Genomic DNA, 5,567 nt, shown 5'->3' on the forward strand with positions numbered 1-5,567 from the left:
TAATGATGTCTGTATGCAGCGGGGTCACTGGGTATTTTGTAATTATGTGAAAGTATGAGGGTGTGAATATGACTCTGGCTGAGAGTGTATGTGGGTGGGTTTTTTGTATGTGCAAATTACTCTCCATCATTGCCACTACACATCTCAATCCCCTCACCTAAATGCTATCCTCCATCAATTAATCAATCTATGGTATTTTTTGAGCACTTACTTTGTGCAGAGAACTGTAGTAAGTGCTTGGGAAAGTACAATACAACACATTGGTAGATGCGATTCCTGCCCACATAGAGCTTACAGTTTATGGGGGGAAAACAGGCATTAAAATAGATTAGCAAAAGGGGAAATTGTAGGGTATGAGGATATTTACATAAGTATTGTGGGGCTCCCCTCTCAGGGTCGCACCTGGAGAGTTTCCGGTACTCTACCAGTCTTGACTATGGGAGGGAGAGTCAAGCAGAGGCCTTTCCATTCCATTCTATTCCTAGCTTGGGCAGTGGCTAGCTAGTGGAAGGCACTCTGCTACAAGTCAAAACTCACCTGTGCTGGACAGCAGTGGCATGGGAAAGAGTCGAGTGCGGGTACACCACTTCTATATTTTTACTGAGAAAATTCTACGGATACACTACCAGAGTGATTGCTGATGGAGATGGGTGTTCTGGGGGCTGGGATGAGTATCAAAATGCTTAAGTGGTACGTGGCCAAGGGCATAGCTGACAAAGAGAGGAGAGCTGATGTAGAAATAAAGGGCTTAATCTGGGAAGGCGTCTTGGAGGAGATGTGATTTTAGGAGAGTTCTGAAGGAGGGAAGAGTGGTGGACTGTTGTCTATGAATGGGGCGGGGGTTCCAGGCCTGAGGAAGAATATGGGAAAGGGGTGTGTGTTGGGATTGAGGTTCAGTGAAGCGGCATGGCGTAGTGGATAGAGCAAGGCCCTGGAGTCAGAAGGTTATGAGTTCTAATCCTGGCTCCTTCACTTGTCTGCTGTGCGACCTTGGGCAAGTCACTTCACTTCTCTGTGCCTCAGTTACCTCATCTGTAAAATGGAGATTGAGAATGTGAGCCCCATGTGGGATAGGGACTGTGTTCAACCCCATTTGCTTGTATCCACCCCAGTGCTTAGTACAGTACCTGGCGCATAGTAAGCACACAATAAATGCCATAATTATTCATTATTACATTGAATAGGTTGGTGTAAGAGGAATGGAGTATGTCGGTTGGGTTGTAGTAGGAGATCAGTGAGGTAAAATAGAAGGGAGAAAGCTGATTGAATGACTTAAAGCAGATGGAAAGGAATTTCTTTTGATGCGGAAGCAGATGGGCAACTACTGGAGGTTCTTAAGGACAGATATAGAGTGAATGGTTTTTCAGAAAAAAAACATGATCTGGGCAGCAGAATGAAGTACAGATGGGAGAGAGGAGATATATCCCAGCTCCACCACTTGTCAGCTGTGTGACTTTGGGCAAGTCACTTAGCTTCTCTGTGCCTCAGTTACCTCATCTGTAAAATGGGGATTAAGACTGTGAGCCCCTGTGGGACAACCTGATCACCCTGTAACCTCCCCAGTGCTTAGAACAGTGCTTGGTACATAGTAAGCGCTTAATAAATGCCATTATTATTATTATTATCATTATATAGGATGTAGGAAGGTCAGCGAGGAGGCTGATAGAGTAGTCAAGGTGGGAAATTCTGAGTGCCTGGATCAGTGTGGTAGCAATTTGGATGAAGAGGAAAGAGTGGACACTAGAGATGTTGTGAAGGTAGAACCAAGAGGATTTTGTGACAGGTTGAGTGTGAGTTGAATGAGAGAGATGGGTTGAGGAAAATGCCAAGGTGATGAGCTTGTGAGACAGAGAGTATGGTAGTGCTGTCTACAGTGAGGGAATGTGTCTGTTTATTGTTGTGCTGTACTCTCGCAAATGCTTAGTACAGTGCTCTGTATACGGTAAGTGTTCAATAAATATGACAATGAATAAATGAATCCAGTTATGGGAAAGTCATGGGGAGGAGAGGTTTGGACGGAAAGATAAGGAATTCTCCTAAGCCTCAGGTGTCGGTGAGTACCACTTCCCTAAACCACAGCCCTTCCCTTCTTGAAAGTCCTGCTCAAACCCAACCTTCTTCTGAAGTAATTTTAATTCGAAACTCAACACCAAATCCAGGTGGCAACAGGGTAGGTAAGCCATTCTCTGCATTAATGCTCGTCTGCCTTCATGGTCTTTCCATTCAATTCCAAGTCCGCCTTGCCACCATTCCCCTCACCTTTAAAGCCCTTCTGAAACCAATTCACCTGTCTCCTCCCAGTTAATATCTCCTAACTGCCACTTGGGGCTCAAAAATACTGTAAACACTTCATAAATATGACTGATTAACTGATTGCTTCCTCTTGGCCAGGAAAGGGGGCTGACTGGCAGAAGCATGGTTTCCCTCACCCCATCTTTCCGGCTCACAGGCTGCATGCTCCTCTCATTTTACCGCTTTTTTTCCCATTCCTCCACTCTCTACCACTTGCTTATCCATACCAAACTCCTTCTGCTCACCAATCCTTTGTTCATTCTCAGTGATGTCTCCCTTGACAGTGGAGAATGACCGAGACTGTGACCCTAGGATGGCAGCAAGCAGGGGACGTCGGCTCTCTTTTTTCCAGGTCCTCTTACTGGCCGTAAAATGGGGGGCTTTCCAGGGAAGCATGAGGCCCTTGCTCCTAGCTTCCTGACTAACAGAGCTGGGGGTGGTTAACTTTGCAGGACTTTTGCTTTTTATACCCAACTCTTTCACGACCTATGATCCTAATAACTGTGGTCTTGGCTCATATGGGGTAGATAAAATATAGTCAGACTGGACACAGTGCCTGTCCTACGTCAGACTCACCGGGGAGAGGGAAAACAGATATTTTACACCCATTTTACATATGAGGAAACTGAGGCACAGGGAAGTTTAGTGGCTTGCTCAAGGGCACATAGCAGGCAAGTCGTGGAGCCCAGGTTGAATTCAGGTCTCCTGACTTCCAGTCCTTTGCTCTTTCCACCTAGCCCCTCACCTCTTCTCAACAGTGACTTCTCACTGTCGCTTTCACTGTGAGCCCTCCCACACACCTTCAGCTCTGGTTACAACATACACCCAAGCGATCCCAGCACATGTACATCTTTGAAAATCGTTGATCTATTGTATTAATTGAGCGCTTACTGTGTGCAGAGCACCGCACTAAGTGCTTGGGAGAGGACAATACGACAGAGTTGGTAGACAGGTTTCCAGCCCACAAGGGGCTTACAGTCTAGAGGGAAGTAATGATAACAATGGTTAATGTGCTAAGCACGGAGGTGGATACAAGACAATCAAATCAGGCACAGACCCTGTCTCACACAGGGCTCAGAATTTTACCTTCTGAAGCTTGCTCTGGACCCAGATGATAAATGCTTTTGGAAAATTACTCCCAAATAAGAGGCTGAAGAATGGCTGCTCTAGAGAGTAAGATGTCAAGGTGGCGTGTATCCTCCTCTGGTGACCCACAATAAAGAGAATTCCTTCCTTCCTTCATTCAATCATATCTATTGAACACTTACTGTGTACAGAACACTGTACTAAATGCTTGGGAGAGTATACTACAACAATAAACAGACCCATTTCCTACCCACAATGAGCTTGCGGGGTGTTTTGAGGAAGTTCGCTTTCAAAAGATGCCACCAGGATATATCAACCTGTCCTATTCCCTCCAGGAAAAGAAGCAGTGTGGGGAAGCAACATGGTCTAGTGGATAAAACACAGGCCTGGGAGTCAGAAGGACCTGGCTTCTAATCCCGGCTCCACCACTTGTCTTCTGGATGACCTTGGGCAAGTCACTTCACTTCCCTGTGCCTCAGTTACCTCAACTATAAAATCGGGATTAAGGGTATGATCCCCATGCGGGACAGGGACTGTATCCAATCAAATTAGTTTGTTTATATTCCAGCACTTAGTACAGTGCCTGGCACATAGTAAGCACTTAACAAATACTACTATTATTATAATTACAGGTCCCTTTGGCACTCAGACTGGTTGAACTCTGTATCTTATATTGCTTTGTACTTGTACTTTTTGAGGTTTCTCATCTTGTTGCCAAATCCTTTCCTACTTCATTCTTAGACTGTAGGCTCCTGAAGGAGAGATACCATGTCTAACTCTTAGCTGGATAGTTTTCCATGGCTTATCATAGTGCTCTGCATGCAGTGCTTAATACATTCTATTACTACTATTATCCTCCTTGCTCCAACATATTAAAAATTAATTTACAAATCCTTTCCACCCCCAGCTTTAATTCAGTCAATGGGGAGGGGACTGTAATGCCAGCACTGATCAGAACTCCCTCCCTTATATCCATCCAACCACTGATTTCCCCTCTCTCAAAGCCCTTCCGAATCTACAGCTCCTTCAGTATGTCATCCTAGAATAACATCTCCTCCAACTACATCATAAGCGTTTTTGTGCCCCTAAGTAATCCTTTAAATACCTACAACCCCCTGAAGCAGCATGGCCTAGTGGCAAGAACACAGGCTTGGGAGTCAGAGGACCTGGGGTATTTTTGGGGGGGTGGGGGGGTTTGGTATTTGTTAAGTGCTTACTAAGGTTTTAATCCTGGCTCCATCACCTGTCTGCTGTGTGACCTTGGGCAAGTCAATTAACTTCCCTGTGCCTCAGTTACCTCATGTCTAAAATGGGGATTAAGACTGAGAGCCCTATATGGGACAACGTGATTACCCTTGTCTCTACTCCAGTGCTTAGAATAGTGCTTGGCACATACTAAGCACTTAACAAATACCATAATTATTATTATTATTATTATTATTATTGTATATGCTACTACTTCTTCCTAGCTGTAATATACTTTAGAGTCTGCTTTCCCCTCACTAGACCTACAGGCTAGGAATCATGTCTACCAATTGTATTGTTGTCTCCCAAGTCCTGGCTCAATAAATGCTATTGACTGTTTGCTTGAGTATAGGGTTTCTCTAAACCAGTGTCCCCATGGTCAAAAACAGGAGGTGGGACTTGATGTTCTCTTGAGGTTCGCTTCCAGTTAGAGAATCCTTTGAATGTTGGTGGGAAGGGCAAGGCAGATTCGATCCACTGGGTACAGTATAAACTCCTTGAAGGAGGAGACCCTGCCAATTGAAGTTTTCAAAATAATAATAATAATCGTGGTATTTGTTGAGTGCTTATTATGTGCCAGGCACTGTACTAAGTGCCGGGGTGGATGTGAGCAAATCAGGTTGGACACAGTCCCTTTCTCACATGTGGCTCACAGTCTCAATCCCCAAGAGGGTCTATTGCCCTACTGTTCATCCTTTGGGTGCTCCCTAAATATTTGCTGCAGCCACTGCTGATGATCTTCTAGTATGAGTCACTGTGTCCTAGGGGCCAACTTTTCATTTTGATCTCAGGGATGAACTCGAGTTGGGGGTTCCAGAGGGAGGGCAAAAAGGGAAGGAAAGACAGCTGCACTCTGAGCCATTTAGACTCTAAACTGCATCAGCTTCCTTGCTGACCTCCCAACCTCCTGCCTCTCCCCACTCCGGTCTGTACTTCACCCTGCT

The 5,567-nt window shown here is 45.2% G+C and overlaps 1 non-coding gene across 1 annotated transcript; it reads left to right on the forward strand.

Moving 5' to 3' along the window:
• Positions 1 to 384: 384 nt before the first annotated feature.
• On the forward strand, positions 385 to 527 carry LOC119931089. The gene has a single exon (XR_005451953.1). It is a non-coding gene; the product is annotated as a small nucleolar RNA SNORA7 (small nucleolar RNA).
• Positions 528 to 5,567: the final 5,040 nt, after the last annotated feature.

This window comes from Tachyglossus aculeatus, chromosome 7, assembly GCF_015852505.1.
Source record: "Tachyglossus aculeatus isolate mTacAcu1 chromosome 7, mTacAcu1.pri, whole genome shotgun sequence".
Classification (NCBI taxonomy): Eukaryota; Metazoa; Chordata; class Mammalia; order Monotremata; family Tachyglossidae; genus Tachyglossus; species Tachyglossus aculeatus.